General features: G+C 33.7%; 1 protein-coding gene across 2 annotated transcripts in view; it reads right to left on the bottom strand.

Moving 5' to 3' along the window:
• The window catches only part of LOC128669207 (protein O-mannosyl-transferase TMTC1-like), a 140085-nt gene that overhangs the window by 110260 nt on the left and 7329 nt on the right, over positions 1-22496 (bottom strand). The window contains exon 1 of one of the 2 annotated variants that reach the window (XM_053743833.1): positions 5376-5397. The exons of the other annotated variant lie outside the window; for it this stretch is intronic. The gene's annotated coding sequence lies outside the window, so the exon portion shown is untranslated. Of the gene's footprint in view, positions 1-5375; positions 5398-22496 lie in introns of those variants that run through there. 2 annotated transcript variants of the gene reach the window in all.

Below are 22496 nucleotides of genomic sequence, written 5' to 3' on the forward strand. Positions count from 1 at the left end.
GCGAATTCGAGATTTGGGCAACTTGATATAAAGTCGAATTTACCTCGGTTCTACATTTGTCGGTTTTCATGGAAGCTTATTTTCAGAGGCAAAATGAGTCGTTCTAATCATAATACACTTTATTTATTTTTGTTATTTTATAGTCATCCATAATTTATGCCATCATTAGGTTGCCTTCAACATTTATATATATAAATTTATCTCATTGTAGTATAGATATGTCTAGGGGACGATAATAAAATTTCTTATTATTGTACTACGAGGATGAAATTAAAATTACCGAGCTATTTTTGAACATTAGTGAAAATCAGAGCATTCATTTACAAATAAGTAGAGTACAAGTACAATAAGTACAAGTAAGTAGTAAGTAGTTTCCAAAAACTACATTCAATGCGGGACAAACAAATCATGTCTGTGCAGTAAACCGTCGTGGAGTTCCCTCGTTGGGAGTCATTCCTGGGTGCACTATTAGATCATGCTTACCATAATTATTTTTTTTATCTCAATCGTTTGACGAAATTAGCTGTAAGATTCCAGCCAAACATATTTAAATACAGGATGTGGTTAATAATAATAAAAACTTGTAAAGAACATTACCATTACGAAAATGTTTCATAGCTGCAAAATGCAACGGAAGCTAAACGTGACAAAAATTTTAAAATGCCAATGTATATCCATCGAGCGCTAAATAAAGTACAAATCACATCCTGCCAATAAAACCGTTGTAACTGGCAAGCGAGAATTCCAAATTCAAATTCCGAAATTCAGGGGACGCTCGGCGGCCGTCGTGAATTCTCGTGAAATACCGCCTGAACGTAATTCGGGTCACACCGCGTAGTGACGCGTGTTCGTGAATATCTTATCGATGATGACGTAATACTTTTCAAATAAGTTTCACTAACCACAGTGTGGTGAAGCTGAAAATCTCTCGTTTATGAGTCATGATTTGAATTTACAAAATCCAATATAATCTTGAAAAAGTATATTTAAGTTCGATTACATTATTATGTGATTTTATAGTGATGCATTCCTAAGTAAAAGTGATAGATAATTGTGACTATAGTGTTAATCTAAGTAGGTGCAAACTGGCGTGTTTTTTTTTCTCTCATGAAGTCAATAAATAGTTTTAATAGAAATCGAAATAATATTTAAGAAAACTTTGTTATTTTTACACAATTTCAAGAAATATATAATTTAGAGACGTCTGCCGCAGAGCAAAATAAACCAATTTATTGGAGTTTGTTCCAAGCCATACAGGTTGGTCGGGGCAACAGGTCTCTGTGGGATCAGGAGTCTGTTGTATGTCAAATTATATTAGCTAGTAAAAGGCACTGTTTATTATATACAATACATATATGAAACAAAATAAAAAAATATTATTAATTAGACATGAATTTTTGTTAATATATTGCAATTTATACAATAGATCAATTCGCAATTTGAAGTATGTCGGATCCATTTTGATTTTGATTATCTCTGTTAGAACACTGATAAATTTAAATTAGGAACATGTTCGGCCGAGGACAATATGAAATAGATATTTTAAATGTGAATTTGACGCACTGTCAAATTTGACGTTGATTTTACCCGGCGCGCCGCTGACGTTCGACAAAATAGCGTACGATGAGTTTTCTGTGCATGTAAAAGTTGACGGTGCAACTCCCCCTAAAAATATTAATATATCGATACTTAAAACAAACAACACTAACAGGGAGATGCGTGCCAATTGTGCAACGATATTGATGCTTAGTCGCTACACTAACGGTGTTTAGTGTAGTGCCTGCAATTTACTAAACAAATGAGTTTCAAAAATGTTTAAGTGTAGTGCAACGCCCATTCATAAAGGCTATACTAGTTTTGTGTCGTAGCAGACAAATTATATTAATTTTAAACAGTAAGTAGCAACAGCACAGCCTGGTCATTGACCTTCTTATCATGGTCTTCTATAGTGCAGGAGGAGAGACAGTTTGGATATGACAAAATTTAGAATAAATATATTAGTTGTAAACAATATATCGTATTTAAACTACAGATTACTTGAATCTATCAGAAGAATATATCATCAGCCCCCAAATTTTACTGTCCCGACGGCTACAAGTCTAATTATAATTAGTTTTAATTTTATTTATTTCATTAAAATTACTTTTATTATTATAAAATTCAAGTTACTATCGAATAAATATTGATAATTCATTTTGACATAAGCAACTATAAAATAGATAATTTGCGAAAAATAGTAGCAATGAATTGACCATCGGCAATCACTACTCAAATAATTCACTCGCGATTTCCCGTAATACGCGCATTAATGTCTATAGCCGTTATTACGAGTTCTATAACTCCTATACATTAGTCAATGGGGTTGTTACCGATCACATCGTATGGATCGAGTGGTGCCCTAATAGGCTAATTTGGGGATCTACAATGACACATCGGTAATACCTGCGGCAAAAACAACCGTTATTTTCCGAGAAAAAACATACGATTTCGAGCATTTGACATACGAGCATTTCTTGCTGTAGAATTAGTTTTAATACCAAATTAAAAACGTAAGCGGGTCAGATTTTTGTCAAAATAAAAAATCAATAATTAAATGCATGCTAGTTGTGATAATATACCCAATTGCGGAAGATACGTACGCAATGACGTCCCAATTTTTTTATCAAAAAAATGTTACACCAAAAATGATTTTTCGAGTAGAGTGCGGTATATTTCATTGCTTTTTTGTAACGGTTTATGGAATCAACATTTTGAAAACGGTTATTAATAATTATCTATTACCACTGGAAATTTCTGTATAAGCGGCTAGCTCATGTTCCCAAGTTATTAAGCCCGGAAACTCCAAGTATACCTTATAAATTAAGCCTAAGCCTTTGTTCATTGTTAGCGGACAATATACCGCCATTATGCTAAGTGAAAACTTAGGTTATAGCAAATCCCTTTCCCTTAGAATAGATTCTTATGCGTGCGTATTCATAGCGCCAATTTCTGATGAATTATTATGAAAATATGCCGTACTTGTGAAAATATATGGTTGAACCTGAAATGTTGATTTTAAAATAATATTTTGAATGAGTAAATAACTTAAGTGCGGTGTGGTTTGGCAAACGGTTCTCAGTGCTAGTGCGGAGACCTGAAATAGTTAATATCTCACTTTGACTGCCCATTCTGCCCAGACTCGTACGAGCTAGGTGACCTGATGCAGTGCCCAAAAATATTTGGCTGTGGCAGACTAGTAAAGTCCACACTAAGAAGTATTTCATATAAGTCGATTATTTGCCAGATAATAATTAGTAAATAGATACCAGTGTCTTATTAAATTTAATATTATGTAATTTGGGAAGGAAATTCCCATTAGTTCGACTGGTGAGACTTCTAGTGAAATATACTTGAAGTCTGTAATGCTGGCAGACCTAATTCTGCCGTCTAACAGCAATGCTCGCATTGTTGTGTTCCGGTTTGGAGCGTCAGAAGATTGAATTACTGGGTAATAATTCAGACAAAAGACCCTATAAAGATATAGTCAGCACATCGTGTGACAACCTTGGTGCTTTAGGCGTCTATAACTGCGTCAGTGACACTTGAAATCTGGTGTGGCGCAAACTTGTTTGTCGGCTTGGTAATATAAAAAAACAGCAATAATTAGATAAATATTATAATAATATATAATAATTAAAGCTATGCATAACGCACTGAAACATTTAATCAACGCGACGACGCCCGGGCAATTTATGGCGGTATGTAGTGGAGTTCTCGGGGCGTCCTGAGGGAGCGATGAGGAACTGCTACTAACCATTGTTGCGATACAGGCCCATGCACAGGATATGATAGGGTGATTTTCATATCTTTGTTGACTCACATTTTCGTTAGAAAGTCGGTTTCTTATTTATTTTTTGTTTATAATATTATTGGAAACTATAATATGCGAGAGTCTGGATCACGTAACGGGTTAAAAAGCGGAGACATTTTTTCCTGTACGTGAAGACGAGCCAAGCGAAGCGCAAAGGCCGTTTTGCTACCGTCACGTAGAATCCAAGAATTAAGATAACGAATGCGTTATCTTATTTCTAGAGTAACGAAACGGTCAAGCCACACGTTTTAACTAAAATGTAGAGTATGTGAAGTTAGATCTGGCAAAGGTATGGCGCATAGTATATCAATAACCTTGGCTCTACATGAGATCTGACCACTTTTTCATACATTTTTACTAACGTGTAGAATTTTTGAACTATACTAGACTCGTCTTGGCAACATTTTTACATGAAAATGTTTTTGGTGGGATTCACTATTTCAGCTACACTGCTAAAAACATGTTAAATTAGGTGCGACTCAATAATTTCAAGTATTAAAAAATACAAATATTTTAACTTTTTCATAAAAAATATTATTAAACCCAATTCTTAAGTCACTGCGCCCAATTCTTCCAAAGCAAGTATCAAACAGCGGTGTTCGGATAAAGTCCTTCGGGACTAATAACACCGTGAATTGTAACATCACTACGAAATACATACATGCCACGAGTAATGGACTCAGGACCGGTGCTTCTCGTACTTTTGTTTACCTTTTATAAATCAACTGTTTGTTCATATGAAATCAAAAGTTGGTTTTGTATACTTTTTTGACAATAAAAAGTTATTATATTGTTTTACTACTCGAAATAAATACGTAAAAAATAAAAATAGTTAATTATTCTGTCATGATCATAAGGTATCTACTATCTATGTATATTTATTCGAAATGTAAAAAGAACTAGTTTCTTTTTACATTTTTAATAAAATGAATTTGAATATATATGAATGTTATTAAAATAAAAATAACTAAAATTACTGAGGTATATATTTGTGCGTAAAAAGAAATACCTAAATTACTATTAATTCTATTCTTTAATAATGAATATATTTAACTATGGACCAGCCCAAAGAAATTGAGGGATGGTCTTTACCCAAAAGTGGGACAGGTAATGGTTCTAAAAAACATAATAGAAATACTTAGATCACTAAAGAGGCAATAATATAAGACAGAATTTAGCAACAAAGAAAACATATAACCTAACTCTCATTGAAAACCCAAAAAATACCCCAACCCATTAAGGCACGAAACTGGGCAATTTGGCCCATTCTACCCTTGATGATAATCCGGTCCGATGCATGGGTGGATTCTTTAGCTCTTTCGCCATTAACTACACCCTAATAAGTCATTGAGCGAGCTAAGTTACAGGGAGATTATACCTCTTATATATCCTTATACATATATGTCCTCTGGCGTGTTCGCCTGTACTTTTCACAATAAATAAAATTCACGGACTTTCTCATAAAAGAATATTTTCCTAGTTCGACCTCTAGTTTAAGAGAGAGCATACAAATAAGAAACCATACCAATCGACCATTTTATTGGTGTAGACGAAACGCCAATGCTCTGCTTCTGTAAAGATATATTTCAAATTCGGATACCATAATAGTAGTTTTTAGCTTTGGTAAACATCATTTAATTTAGAATATGACGTGAAAAAGTGCCTGTGAAGGCCTAATTTCTGAATAAATGATTTGATTTTGATTGATTTTGATTTTTTTTAAATACCCATCTATAGCACCGCATAAGCATATTAATGGCAATACCTTTTAAAAATATAATTAAGAAGAATATTTCGTTAGGTAAAAATAAGCCTATAAAACCTTAATTGCAAGGTCAGGTTGATGAGGAAAACCTCGGTAATTGTTTCTGAATTTTCTTTCACATTTCTGAATTTACACTAATTAGTCTTTGTATACCTAGATAATGAACAATCAGCGAGTTCGTATGCTTGGTGATTATCCAAAACTAATAATTGAAAACATTTCAGATACTGAAATTGTCAAATATTGCAAGTTGAACTTAACCTATTTAATTCAATTTGAGATAATTCTTCGAAATTTTTTGGCACTTTGTAGGTTGCCTACATATTACAATTCAACATCGAAATTACCAATGTATTCGTCAACCGTAGCCAGTAAGTAATATTCATAGGAAAATTTCTAAAATATAATTGTTAACAGATAATTGTAAAACAGGGCCGGAGTTTGCGCAACTCTTGTGCCGAGGGCTGGTCGAAGTTTGCACGCAATGCCGTGGAGTCCTCACGAAACCACTCTTAAGAGGCTCTTTAAAGATGCGACTTTAGAATCATAGAAATAGCGATTTAACAACTTCGTCTGCTATTCGAGTCGAAATAGCAATGAAAAATTTAACTACTATATTTTTTATAAACCGAATTAGTGTCCCACTAGTTAAAGGCCTTATAAAATTATTATTAAATAAATATTTATAATTAATTTATTGTTTTTAATCCTTTATCTAGCACTAAAAGAGAAACAATATAGTTTAAATAATCACGTCAAAACACGATAAAATGTTCAGCGAACAATCTAAAAACATTCATTGAAGAGACGAATATCTGTGAATTTTTTTATAATTTTCAATGCTACTTTTGCGTAATCGTTAATTTTATTCCAACTTGTTTTAAATAAGTGTGAAAGAAATAAAACTAATTTTAATTGCGCTTTTGATCGATTTATTTAAGATTAAATATTCAAAGTATTTTCAATCATAGTGACGAGTTACGAAAAAAACAGGTAAAATGTTATTCTCCCACAAAAGCTATGTAAAAATTACAATACAGTTTTGACGGGCTATCTACATTCCGCTGCCGCTCTCCAATAAACTCGGCCCAAACACAAGAGGGCTCTCCACTAGAAGTCCGGAATAATATTTCGAGATCGTTCTTCTCATCCATTGCGTTCGATTGTGATGGAAAATATTGGATTAGATTCGAGCTACGATTGAAATGTTTCATTCGATTTAAAAGCGATTTAATGGATTTTATGATTACAAACTTGAGTAAATATTTCTTTTTCTGCGAGACTGACTGGCTGGATGGAATGTTACGTTTCTTGAATTTTAATTACCTACCCATAAAAAATGACGATTTTGTGAATTTTAAATTTGGAATTTTATAATGCTATTATATATGTTATTGAATTATTCGCTTTCCGTGATAACTTTATTAGGTTTTTTTAATACTGCTGAGCAAGCCATCAGGCATGCGGCCCACGTGATGGGAAGTTTTTATAATAAATAGAATATTTCAAATCTTCTGAGCTTGGTTGAAATTTTTTCACATAATTATTCTGCAAGCATGCTTGTTCTGTTCATATTAGTGAGTAAAAGTAACAAAATTGTAATATACTGTCAACGAAAATTTAAAAAAAAATGAAACACCATTGTATTTTCTCCTTAGGAAAGCCATTACTGCTTATCAGCTACCTATACTGTGTGTGCATTGGTAGCCTCGTACGATATCCACAGGAGGATATGAAGTTGTCTTATTCTAGGGCGCAACCACACGTCTCATTTTTAAGTTGTTCTGTGAGTGTTTTTAGGAGTAATTACTGAAAATATTTATACTACATATTCATAATGAATTCGGTAAACAATTTTGGAGTATGTACAAAAAGTACTAATATGTACTGTACAGTTGTCAGAAAGTTAAATTAGATACTTCATAATAAATATCAAAAACATTTTGCACAAACGGAATTTGTATGAAACTTTTAATTACGTCCAAATTAATATTAGTGTAACTAGATTCATGTTAATATGGATCAAATAAAAGTTACATATAAAAATAACTGTATTCTTTTTGTATTCTAATAGCATTACACAATATCAAAACGTGAGCACTGTTAGATCACCTCCATATTTAAAATATTTAAATTATAAGAACTACTACATATCGATAGAGATTAGAATATGCGAAATAAAACAAATCCAATATGTCGATTATTAACTATAATGTTTTTCAAATAGGAAAACTTGACAATCAATGTAAAATATTATTAATATTATAAAAAAAAAATCAACTTCAAATTTAATTGGCAATATTTGTGAATGCTATATAATATGTTACCAATTAAAATGCGAAAGCAGAAAATATTTCTCGATGTAACATTACAAACGCGAATACTCTATTAAACCAAAACATACTGCTCTTTTCAGCGAGGTCGGTTACACAGCAAGCCAGGAAATAAGCGAAGCTGGGTATAGTGTGCTCGTGCTCTTGAAATAACAACGGGGCCCTATTGCCTCGACGATAAGGGCCCTCCAAAGACTCCGCTATCGCCGACAGATAGCCAGGAAGGATAGCCACGAGTAATTGATTTATTGTTTGGTCTATAAAAAAATGAGAATTATAGAATAAGTATATAAACTCATGGATACAAAAAAAAAAAAACAAGATATTTTTATATGTAAATAGTCGCTGTAGTGGTCGTTCCGAAATGCGAGAACTATATAGTTTTGATAAATATTATTCAGTTTAGAATATGACGTGAAAATGTATATGTGACGGTCTATTTTCTGAATAAATGATATAACTTAAGCTTCTACTTAATTGGCGTGTCGAAGCACTTCAACGATTAATTTTACACTGTTTTGATTTGGTCTTTAAAAGTGTTTCTGAAAATTTATTCTGATAAAAAATATTCACATTTCACTTATAAACGAGAACAGAAAAACGTATTAATATATATACCCATCATACAGCTATACTATAGTAGTAATGTAAATACAAAGATTTATATTCGGCTAGATCTCGCTTCTGAATTATTGTGTCATTTTATTACGTCTTTTTGACAACGGACAACGTTCGAAAGTTTAGATTTTGCATATTTTGATTTCTGCATAATTTGATATATTCGCGTACTTTTTTATTTGCGTTGTCCACTTATAAGAGTTTTATGTTTAAATTGATAAATACAAAAAAAAAAAAACAGTTATAATCCTCTAATTATATCTGAAAATAACGAAGCGCTGGTATTGATAGCTGTAAAAATATTGTTTAGTCGTGTATGGCCTCATTCGCAAGGCGGAATCTATCCTGATATGAATCTGTAATACAAGCTACTTAGAATCTTCTCGCGTCAAAGCCCTTTTATTATGATAAATTGGAATCCCGAGTAATTTATTTGTTTACGACTGAATTGAGCTTATTTGCTTCTGAAAACATTAAGATCTGAAGAACACAGGAGAAAAAAGTTTATTTGCATAAATGTTGGCATGAATATTACTCAAACATAATTTATTATTTTATGGCAAACCGGTTTCGTCGTGAGTGGCAAAAAATCTAAATAAAAAAAATACATAGAGTTAATTCTGCTACTAAATTCCAAAATGTAGGTAAAGAAGTTTTCGAAAGTGTTCTAAACCCTGTTTTTTTTTCAGGTAATACCAACGTCGTTGATCTTTTCCGCCCTACGCAAAAGGTAATAGTGAAATTTATCAAATAATAACGAATTTTGATAAAACAGAACCTAGACACTTAATAGTCCAAAACAAGAGTTATAACAGACGATCTCGTTTTGCGGTGCAATCAATTTCCCAATGAAGAACTTTAAGCTCAGCTTTCAGTGGCGCAGTAAATATTCGTGTCTGAATTCAGTGCAGCTAATTTATCGAGTTTCAGGCTTCCTAGTATCTCCATGAACTAAATAAATGTTTTATTGAAGTTTCCTTTTTACTGCCTGCGGGTGTCCGATAATGAATATAAGTCCGCGTGCTCCGCAGCGCCGACATCAAAATGACGTTCATTGAAATTGAGTGTTAAAGCGACCTACCAAAGGATCCGTAACATTAACTTTTTTGGTATATATTTACATTTTTGCTATATATTTACATATCTATTGTAAACCTTATATATTTTATATATTTTATATATTTTATATATTTTATATATTTTATATATTTTATATATTTTATATATTTTATATATTTTATATATTTTATATATTTTATATATTTTATATATTTTATATATTTCATTGTTATATATTTACATATCTATTGTAAACCTATAATAAATACATTTTACTAAATTTCATGACTTTAAGTCAACAGAAAGTAGCCTCAAAATATGGTTGTTTTTGCATAATTTCAACTTGATACATGTACGACAGATGACGAACAACGAAATGATCTTATATAGATACCACTTTTACATTTTCAAGTATGTGTATAGTCTTATCTTCAATCAAGTGTCAGATTTTATTCAAGTCTTCCAAAAGTATTCAATTGATAAGTAGTTATGTTGGCTCACAGCAAGTTTTGGGCAACTAGTAAGTGCTGTGTTTAGCTTTTATAATAAATACCAGCATCTGAAGGCAGGTAGCATACACACTGTGCATGTTTCCTTTAATCGATTAAAGTTGATGCCACACTGAGCTAGATACCTAATACAGATAAATTGATCACAGTGAAGTCGCCACTTGAAATGTTGTGTGGATTGATAAGTTACATATAAATAAAATCACTTTCTAATTTCTATTTAAATGTGCACAACGTCAAAGACTCAAGGATCAAATTCGTGTGTTTCCTCAGCAAACATTGCGGTTTGGGCAGCGACATCCTTTATGGGCAGGATAAATCCAACGGAAACGCGTTTATTTGCACATATGTAGTTTGTGGCTCGGCGAGACCCTTGTCCGACACGCGTGAGTTCACGGCTAAATGAAGGCGTTGATAATAGAACATTCGGGACGCTTTTAGCAGATAGCACAGTTTGGCTCCCGTGGAGAATAAGAAGAAACATGTATTTAAATTATTGAAATTTTGCGAACAAAACGTGAAAGATCAAACATAAGTTAATTTTGTGTTCTTGCAACAAATCCCATCTTGTCTATGTACTATGTACTAAGAAACGAGAAAAATTTGATAGCTGTGAAAAATGTATTACATTGGACGATTGTGAAATAAAAATAAAACAGGAAAGAGCACTCAAGACAAAAGAGTGTTCCGTCTTTACAAATAGCAGCAATTTTGTTATACCACCGGCCAGCGGCTACAATAAAACTAATATTACCACCGCAGAATGAATCGTCTATTTTGTGTAACAAAACGGAACGGTCCGGTATTGTGACAGCCGATAGATTGCACTCATCGATTTAGGTTAAACCAGCGTCTGGTCTAGGAATTGTTTTATTCCCGATTACTATTGATATGAACTATCAATCGTCTATATCCTAAGTATCTTCAATATTAAAAAATACTTTGTTGTAATGCGCAATCGTCATTGTTTAACGTGGATTCTTTTTTTTAATACCGCATGTTCCCGTTTGCGTTCGGTTATATGACGTTGTTGTTTTGTTGCCAATCAACTGCCTTGGTTATGTGTTCCTTACTCACCTTATACGACATCCACGGTAGGATACAGACCTCCCGTGGATGTCGTACGAGGTGAGTAAGATCTATTCTAGGCCGAAACCATTCGCCCTTTACAGTGCGTTTGTGTTACTAAAACTTTTACAAAAGTACGAATACCTTTTTTTTTTACACCCGAACCTGGGGGGCGTCTCAGGTGAGAATATAAACGGAAACATTTACCTGAAGAAGATTATTCGCCATCAATTGTCATGCTAGTGATGAAAAGAGTACACTGGAGAGCTCCTACAACGTTCTTTGACTATAAACCATACAAATTCTCGTCTTAATTTCTGTCAGTAATTCTCTGGAGAAGCAACATGTGTTTCTGAAATAAATTGACGCTGGCGTAGAATTTTATAGTGACTTAGACAGAGTTTGCGGGTTAATTACGTTTTAACTTTGTACTTGCGTGCTACAGAGGATGTGGGAGTTGCGCGGATAAATTATATAATTACAATTTTCATGAACATGAGTACAAAATAATTTTACCTGTCTTACAATAATTTTATATACACTTTAAACAATTTATAATTAAATAGAGTATCCGTTTTCGCACGTTCTTCTTCGAGGTTTGTTGAGAGAAAATTTGTGATGAACTTGTAAAATCTATGAATACAAACAAATAACAAATATTTAAGACACTTGTCATTTATGATACCAATACAAATTCTAGACAAAAATTACTCCATCGTAAAACATAAATAGGCTTTGGTAACTCTAGCTACGATGACAACTAAGATGCAAACACTGCAAATAATCTTGAAATGGATATTCAAACACTTACGAAAAGCCGTGAAGAAAACTAGACATATTGACAATCCCAATTCAATCTCAGCTTGACTCATATATTCGCAACGTAACACGGCGGAATTCCTCTGAGTTCCGCGAAGTGCGAGCGAAGTCACTTAACTCAGAATTGAGTGAATGAACCAAACATTGTTGGAGCTGTTATTCAATCCCCTTGTACTTTATTTAAGTTGCCGTATATTATCTGGGGGTTGGCAGGTCTCCGATATAAATCAGTATTTACAAGTTTATCACATAAAAAGTTGTTGTATGAGGAATGTTGATTCCTTATTTTCTCTATTATTAAATAATCTTATTTGTCTGTTTGTGTGTTATTTTTTTGTGTCATCGTAAAAACATGCGGGAAAATCACACCTTACTAACTTGCAGGTCAGGGTAATCAGGTAAATCCCGACTGTATAAGGGCAGATTTCTTCCATTTGGGCATTGTTACTATGATATGATAAATATAAATTTAAAATGGTACTGGGACTAGGCTTTCATTTTATTAATTTAAATAAAATATTATTTAGTAATTTCTGATGCAATGCTATTTTGTTCTTGAAAAAATAATTATTGATAAACAGAGAAATAGAATAGTTACCATCTCATCGAATCAGATACTATTCACCATGCGGCAGAAACAAAATAATACATGGGGCTTGTATGACAAAGGGCATAAGATCACAAATGATGGAGTCAACATGTATGACGTCACGTAAGCGTTTTATTTATATATTTTATGAGAATAAAGAATACTACATGTAAAAGTTACCTGTTATGATAAAATTGATCAATTAAAGTGACATTTGATAGCCGTGTTACATTAGGGTTAGTACATCAAATGTCCAAATCCTAATTAGGTGAAACTTCTAAAACAGGCAAAGCATAAAACCGAACAAAATTCAGGTCCATTCACGAGCTAAATTAGGTCCCTAAATTGATTATGGCATCGTAAAACGTAAATATTTGAATAGAGCGATCGCGTGTGAGTAATGATTTTCTGTGAAAACATTGCAGCTAAGCGAAAACTAAAATATGCGAGCAATTTTAGTATTTTCCTTAACGTTTATTATGATTAATAATGATGGACTGAAAATAATATATTATTAATGGCAAGCCCTTCTGACATGATACGGACCAATACTGTTTAAATGAGTTTCTGTCGGGTTTTCTTCTCAGCAGTGCTCGTTCCAAAATACCAGTGGTTTGTAGTTTTTTGAAAAATTAAATATATAATTTACGAAGTGCCTGTGAAGATCTAATTTCTGAATATGAATGTATCGACTCTTTGTTACATAAAATTAACTTTGAAAAACAAGTGTGAGCTATGCATAAGACAAGAGTAAAGGCAACTTGTAAAATAAATAACTACCTAATATACTTACACATTTGATGTTGTCGCATCGAAACTAAGACTTTTCGATAACAGATCAGCATCATAACCACTGAACCACCACTATATTGATACAAATTACAAAAAAGTCAATAATAAACCACAATCGAATAAACAAAATGTTAACTTGAACACAGATTTAAAATGAAATTGTTGATTATGTCAATAATACAAACATGATATTGTAAATTAATAATGTATTATCAAACAGTTAATCAGTGTTTATTGAAATACTGCATTTTAGTGACTTGATGCATGATTATAAGTATTGCAAATAATGATCGGTATGCCCAACTTTGATATCTACATACATACTACGAGTATCAAGCTTGTTTCACATGGGGGTAGGCAGAAACTAGAGACTTCCACCAGCCACGACCCTGAAATATCTCACTGGCTTGTTCTACATTCATACTCATCACTCTCTTCATACAAGCTCGTCGGTAATGGATGCTCCTAAATTTCCCTTACGAAGGAGACCTCTATCTGCATGTGATCGTCCATCCTCCCTCATCTATTTCGTCGTTTTCCACCTTATCGATTTGGTTCCTCTCTGCAAATTGCTGAGGGCTGCCGAGGTCCACCCTAGACCTCATCTTTGCTTTCTATTAGGCTAGATTGAAGTCTAACGCACTCAATTTTTTTATAAAACTAGACCCCGCTTGAATGAATGAGCTACTTAATTGCAGCTCGTTCTAATGAACGAGCTACAATTATGTAGCTCGTTCATTTGCGTGCGACCAAGGTCTGAAGGAATGAAATAAAAATAGAATGGGTTAGATGCTTCTTGCTGCAGATTAACTTCTCCTACGTCTACCTCACGAACCGGTGCAAATGCGCCGGTCAAACAATTGTTTATCTATTGTGTCTCGATTCAGCGCGAACGCCGGGTTAAATGTCAATAAAGGGAAAGAGCTATAAACTGAAGATTCTTCTCAAATTCTTCCAACCTGTCTCTATTTAATCTCAATTCCACCAATTGTAAACTCATCATACAGCTAAACACAGTCTTCGAGTTTTGTAACTCTTACTACTCTGTCTACCTTTTAATGGATGAAACACGATTAAAAAGACGTGACAGTGTCAGTATCAGCCTATATCACTTACGGGGATATTATATACCTAACTGTATACTTTAGTTTCAGCTATAGAAGTGCTATGCTTTAATTTCCATTTGGTATTCAGTCAAATTACATTATGCAGGGTTGCAAAAGGCCGTAAACCCGGTGATTTGTAGACGCTGGCACAGATGCTGAACTATTTGTACGCTGCAAAGTTCAGGAGTTACTTTGTTGATTAAGTTTTATGTTAAATTTTTGATAACATCATTTAACAGTGTTATGTGAATTAAGCTAGATTCAATTGCATAATATTAAGTTGATGCTTCGGTGAACTAATAATTCTATACAAAACCATAGCCCCTCGCAACCAGCCTATAAGCTGCAACAGTTTTTCAACGGTGTTTTTGAACCAGCAGAGATGACAGATTGTTTACCTAGAGAACTTCTTTTAGTCCTTGCATAAGACACTTTAAATAACGCTCCTATTGTGCTCCTATCGCGAAGCAAAAGTGAATCGAAAATAAATACCTATAAAAAACAAATAGAGTTGTGCAACAAAATTGGTTTTCAGTCGAACATAGGTATACGAATATGACGTCGCGAAATGGTCTCAAAAATGTTTGCCGGGTTAATCCGACATTCGCGGCGAGAATGCAGGAATCTAAAAATGTTGGCCACCGAGATGGGAAACAAACTTTATTCTACTAAATACAATTGCAGTTGAAGTAGTGTCTGTACGTGATAGCAATCGATACAGGAGCCTCGCTAGACGTAGACAAATAGCCGGTTAATGAGGCAGGTCAACAGAATTACTCTAACAAATAACTGCGGTGAATCGTAGGGAACTAAGCGGTTGGGAGGACATTCCCCTCTATATACCCTTTATGAGGCATTTACAATTTTTATACCACAACTAGACCATGCACGCAAATAGGCCTACCTGATGTTGTCGCCCTCAATGACGTCAACATTTGAAACGAGTGGAAGGGGAACAAAATATAAAAGTGGCTACATCGAGACTGGGGGCATTCTCACTTGAGCAGTCGGACGGAACGGTCGAATAAGAAAAATATTGGTATCTATAAATAATAATAACGTAAGTAAACTCTTAACTTTATAAGTGTGTTAAGTGATTCAAGACGTAGAGAAATAATTGTATTAAAATTGGTCAAATAAAAATATAAGTGAGGATAGATTGTGCTACTAATATTAAATAAGAGTGAGTTTTGTGATTAGAAATAATTTAGTATATATATAGAAATAATTTAGTATATAATTATAACGGTGGAATAAATATGTGTGTGTTAATATATTTGTTATTATTTCAGGTGAAGTTTGATTTAATACTGATGGGAAGTGATCACTGCAGCCTACAACATCAGGGGTGTCACACGTACCTATTTTTTTGCCTGGACCAAATTAAAGCCGGCCGAAAATACAGTTTAATGTCTTTTCTCCTTTGCACTGCTCACCAACAATTATGCATCCACGAAATCTCTTAATTTCTAACTGTACACTAATAGTGTACGGTACATCCATAATCTGATGTGAGATAGGGAAGATCGATGTCCAACAGTGGTTTAAAACAGATTAATCATGTACAGTACATACTCAAATATTATTATAATCTTTATCGCACTCATTAATATTAAAGGATAACATGCCACTGTAGGCTTTCTCTGTCGCTATGTAAGCAAGAATGTCTTTATAGTAATAAGCAACATGCTTAAAATAAACTTGCTTAATAAACTTGGAATCGTCGAAGTTCGTTCGGAAATAATTAATAGACGTCATGTGGTGAGGTGTTGGAATTTCATTTCGTCGTCAACCAGGGGCGGGAGCGTAATATTTAATTTTTAAACGTGCGATGAATAAAATAAATATATTAGGACAAATCACATTGAGCTAGTCCCAAAGTAAGTTCGAGACTTGTGTTATGGGATACTAACTCGACGATACTATATTTTATAACAAATACATTATATAGATAACCATCCAAGACCCGAGCCAATCAGAAAAAGATCATTTTCCATCATGACCCGACCGGGGATCGAACCTGGGACCTCTCGGTTCAGAGACGAAGAACTTTACCACTGCACCATCGAGGTCGTCAATACCTAATAATAATTACCGATACCTCTTAAATGTTTTAAACCAGGTCGTGGGCATATTTATATTATATAGTATAAAAACAAAGTTGCCTCCCGCTGCAGACAGCGTAGTTTTAAAGATCTAAGCATACATAGGGACAGACAGATCTGTCCCTATGTATGCTTACCGGACTATCCAACGGATTTTGATACGGGTTTTTAATATATAGAGTGATTCAAGAGGAAAGTTTATATGTATTTAACATGCTTACGCTTATGCATGCTTGTACGGGTGAAATATCGCTAGTATTTTATAAAAATCTACTTTTCTATTAATTGAGTCATTATTGTAAATATTATCTTACTTTTTTTGAATTATTATTATATTATTATTATTATAAGAGCGTTTCCATTACGATTCGTCTAGAAGTCCTTACATTTCATTCAGAGTTTTCATTTTGATATTGTTAATAATTATAAGTTAAACCCAAAATGATTCTGGCGTTTCCCCTCACCATACTAAATGACCCTTCACAAGGACGTGATTCTGTACTTATATCTGTTCTTCCTGTGATACATTTATAATTATATTATTTTGCTTTCAAAGACCTGCGATTGCGCTCGCTGTCCAAATTTAATTACCGCTGTATAATTGACGGCTCGCGCTGACATGACGCAAATTGACTGACACTCAGGATGTGAGATAGTATGTGCTTTCTTGTTCAGTTGTGTATACTAGTATGTATATGCAGCATACTATGGTGCAGTAATATGTTTCCATCAATTTTTAATGGAATCAGTAAAAAGAGTCCAGTCACTATGTCGCCTATGTCTGAATGATGGAATAATTTCAATTATTTTCTGCGGGGTTTGTTGCTCTTCACGGAGATTCGTGGATAATGAGAAGCAAGCCTTGCCTAGCAATGGAATATTTCCCAAACTATGAAGTCGAAGACACGGTGGAAGATCCCGGTCTCCTACACTTAGCGGCAAAGGAATCAACCGAGAAACAGTACAGAATTCTCGGAGAGAATTCTCATACAAGATATAAGACATTGTCCTGTTATAAAAGTATTTAAAAAAAGATCCAGTTCCCAAAACAGACAGTAATAAAACTAAACATTTTTTATTAGGTGCTATGGTATTTCTTTTTTAATTTATAACCAATAAATCCTAATTAGTCCTATCTAATATTATAAATGCGTAAGTAAGTTTGTTTGTTACCTCTTAAAGTTTTACCTGCTCAACCAATCTTCATGAAATTTTGCATACACGTAGTTTGAAGTGCGGAGAAGTACATAGGGTACTTTTTGTCCCCAAAATTCTCACGGGAGCCCAAGCCCCGTGGCGCAACTAGTTATCAATAAATCTTTTATCTTATTTCTTCATCGATTTTTATTTTTAAGATAAACACTGAACCCTAAAATTATAGTAATAAAATGAACATGTACCATATACGCCGTACGAAGGCATTGCCTTCAAACTAAACTTCTATTGTCGTTCGAAATCTGATAAATTAATTTTCCCAAGCTGGTCTGTAATGAAGTTAAAGTTACAATTATTTGATAATCCTCACGTGCGAGGGCCACCGAGTTGAACCGTTAAATCTATTAATCTGAACTACGTTACCGCAAAGTTGGCCGAAGTACTGGGCCTCAAATCGAGGAAGCAATTGCCGCAAAGAACAAACTATAAATGGAATGATTGTTGTAGATGACAATTAATGTTCAAAAGATTTAAACGATTTACATTTGTTCGAATGTATATAATAATCTTGAAGAGCTAAAAACTATTGTGGGGACGCGACCTTAGTGAGGTTTGCTATGCTAAAATAATAGTCCAGAGTTCAGAAATAACACTTATATAAATTTATTGTACTTTTAGGAAAAAACGTAATAATAAAAATTAATTGATGCTAGAGCGTATGACGATCGAGTGCTGACTCACGTCGCGGAATAGTGCAGCGTCAGCAATTTGCTGTGTTTGATGTATTTGCATCGAACAACAAATTATTTTTTTACTTTGATTTTTTTTTACTTTTCTAAAGATATAATATTCTTTACTTAAAAAAATAATGGTTCAATATTTTTATTTAATAAAAAATAGCCAGCGACTGAGCCACTGACTCATTTTGATGGTTAATAGATACTAGATAGAAACATTTTTCTTCTTCGACTACCCCTTTTCCTAGTTTTTCCTCTCTTACATATTGTAGGCAATGCCTTCCCGATTGTCGCCCAGCCGTTGAGCATCGCAGCCCAGGGTCTCCTTTCCTACGTTTTCGTCTCATCGGGCAACATAAATATGATGCAGTTACTACATGATATTATAATAAAAATATGCTCGATTACGTGCAAGACTTAGTGCCCTGGCTTGTTAACTATTAAATTACCGCAAAGCTCGGCTATATTATAACAACGTTTACAGCTTATCCGATCGTTATCATTTGACTGCCTTCACCGCCGGCGTCCTGTCTGGGTGATAAAGGTGGCACGGCATCATTGTACTATAACTTATGATCTGTGTTATAATAATCCCTCATACAAGCATAGCGTCGCGTCGCATGTTGCTGCGCCCTGTTAATCAATTGGGACACAGTGGATAGAAAAGTTTACGTTTTTCGTGAAACATCTTTGTCAAGTTCCTACCGGGTTGAAATAAAAATAAAATAGTTACATTTAATTGCTGTTCCGTATAAATAATCTGTAATATAGTTAGTACTGAATTCATAAATAAAATTTAATTTACACAATTTTCATTATCGAAGTTGTCACGCCTCAAATTCAAAATTCTTTATTCAATTTAGGATGATATACATCAAGTGATGTGTATTGACGTCAAAAATTACTTAAACTAAGTCTACTGCCGGCTTCCAAAGCGCAGGTGAATTAGAAGCGGCGCAACAAACTTCACCGCAGCCTTTTCTCCAAGGACGTCAATTAACAAATATAGGTCTTATACATATATTAAAAATTAGGAGGACGAATTTACATCATTATTAAAAATGACAAAATTTGAATGAATAAATAAAATAAAAGTTGAATTTCCAATAAAATTATTGAAAATTGTCACACAAAATACATATATATTTATAAATAAAAAGCTAAATGTACAACACGTACGTAATAATATCATAAACCAATTACATATGTTATGAGGATACTGCACCATGCTTGGGCCAAACATTATTGTCATCCACATAATCATCAGTCTAAGCCACATAAAGCCTATGTTACCTCCTTACCTTGTATCCAGTAAATATACCTCCATGATTGTGTCTGATCGTCATTTGTTTTGCTCCGAAGCAGATAAAACCGTGCGCTGGTGCGCATTAATTACGTGGCTTTGTACAAAATAAACCCGTAGACAAAATTCAAACTCGAATTTTGAAATGCATTAGATCAAAAAAAATAAAATGTTTCAGTCAATATCATGTTTTTTTAACTTTATCCATTACATCCTAAGACGAAATAAACATTTTTAAATTTCGAATTTGAATTTTGGAACTTGGATTTGATTAGAAAACAGTAGGTTTCTATCAAGAAAATAGAAAATGTTTACACTGTCCTTCTTCGTACATTCATCCACATGGAGCCCGCGTCAGCCGCGCGTCATCTCGGTAACGATGCTCTACGGACGCCTCTCATCCGTTATTCAAGGGCGGCCGACCCTACGGTACATCTACCATCAAATATGCAGGGAAACCCGCGTTCGCTGCCTAATAAACTGAATGTATGGCTAATTATGAAATGAGGTTTTTTATGTCGTGACTGAGTTTAGAATAGGGTAGGGGAAACGTTGCGTCGGTGGACTTACCCTGTTATTAAAAAAAAGTTTTAGCTAAAATGTGTTTTGTTTCGTACTTCAATGTAAAATATTGTAATGTGCGACAGTGACGAACTCGGTGGCGCAGTGGTCAAGTTCTTTCCACTGAACCGAGAGGTCCCGGGTTCGATCCCCGGTCGGGTCATGATGGAAAATGATCTTTTTCTGATTGGCCCAGGTCTTGGATGTTTATCTATATATGTATTTGTTATAAAATATAGTATCGTTGAGTTAGTATCCCATAACACAAGTCTCGAACTTACTTTGGGGCTAGCTCAATCTGTGTGATTAGTCCTAATATATTTATTTATTTATTATTAATGATTAAAACAAGACATAGTTGCCAGGTAGGCTCTAACTGATAAATCGTAAGGATGATTAAAAGGGTTACTTTTGGTTACATTTTTGACATCAAGAAGATATCTATAGTATAATATAAAACTTATTCCTTGAGAAAAATGGCTGAGATTCCTAAAAATCTCAGCGTCATTTTTATAGAACTATCTATAGATATTCCACACGTGTAGGTCTGAGTAGAGGCAAATTGTGTTTCACATAAATCTATTCTCAAAATGTAGGTTCATCCTGTTTACTGACTCTGTAGCCCGGTAACAGTTTCGGAATAAAGAGACTGTGACATACGGACGTGACTTTCGGCTACATAACCATATTAATCATCAAAAAACTTAATGTAACTTCAATTTTATTCTAACTTGATTTATCGAAATGGATATAGCCGGCAGGCTACTATAGATTTATGTTCTTTTTTCTTTTCGGCTTTGTTAAAGTAACTAAAAATGTGTATTCTAGTTCAACTTTTCAATACCACTTGTTATCATTTTCACGCTCGCGAAAAGCAAAATAATATTTACTATCCTTTAACAAAAACCCTTTCAACGCATATAGATTTTTCTACCATCATTTGTTTTAAATACTTTGGAAAATGTTTTTTGCGTGATATAAAAAGAGATACAATGATAAAAATGATGGCTAAACAATTTGCAATCTTGCTTGATTGAAAAAAAAAAAAACTAAATCAATAAAGAAAATGTTAAAAACAACAATTGATGATTTCTTGTCACAATAAAGTTGATATGATTGAACATCTATCAATTCCAATGTGTTAAATTAAATAATTTTACTTTATTGATATTAGTTCTATCATCAACTTATATATATAACATAAATACTGACATATCAGTATTATATTATGTATTCTTTTCAATATAGCTATTCAACCCACGTAATGTTGAATTAGATCAAAGCATTATTTCAGAAATGAAGTTAGACTAAGTAAGGTACTCCTCCTTACTCCTAACTAATGGCTATTGCAATTTTAAGAAGACTCTTCTACTAAATAAAGCTTAAGTGTGTAACAGATAAACAAGCGCTATTTTGTTTCTACACCATAGTTGTTTTATACTTTTGCTGAGCTTTAGGCAAACAAAACAAGCGTCCCTCGGGAACACGCGCTTATTGCCCATTCCAGGAAACGGGAAAGGCCACGACACAATAGCTCATTGTTGCTGGCATTTTAGCTATGATACTTAATTGTCTGTGGAGATTCTTTCGGAGCATTGCATTGATTTGGTTTGTAATATAAATAAATACTTTTGCTTTAGCTACGTTTCGATCTCGTAGAAATTTTGGGATTAAAAGTGGAATTTTATTGTATTTTTCATTCCTTATTAATTAATGTATAGCTAGCCTATATAGTTCGTTTGTACAAATATCTGGATACAAATGTACCTGGATTAATTTACACGCCAATTTCATAATGAAGGAGACTATAGTTTTATTGTAAGTACTTGGGAATTTCGAAATTTTATATTTCGAATGCGTCACTCTTCTTCCCACTTACTGCGAAACAGAGCTTGCATAGGTTTTAAAAATAATATTGAGATGAAAAAAAATTGGAGTCTAGCGGGAATACAACCCACACCCTTGTCTATCCGGGACAGTGCTCTGAACATAAACTAGCATAAGTTTATTTAAAATCTTTTATAAAGTCTTCAAGATTTTAATCATTGCACAAGAAGTAGGCTCCAGGATTAACAACGGCTCGACAATGAAATAGTGACGCCGTCTTCAGGGAAATCTTCCACAATC

This window comes from Plodia interpunctella, chromosome 4 (genome assembly GCF_027563975.2).
Source record: "Plodia interpunctella isolate USDA-ARS_2022_Savannah chromosome 4, ilPloInte3.2, whole genome shotgun sequence".
Lineage (NCBI taxonomy): Eukaryota > Metazoa > Arthropoda > Insecta > Lepidoptera > Pyralidae > Plodia > Plodia interpunctella.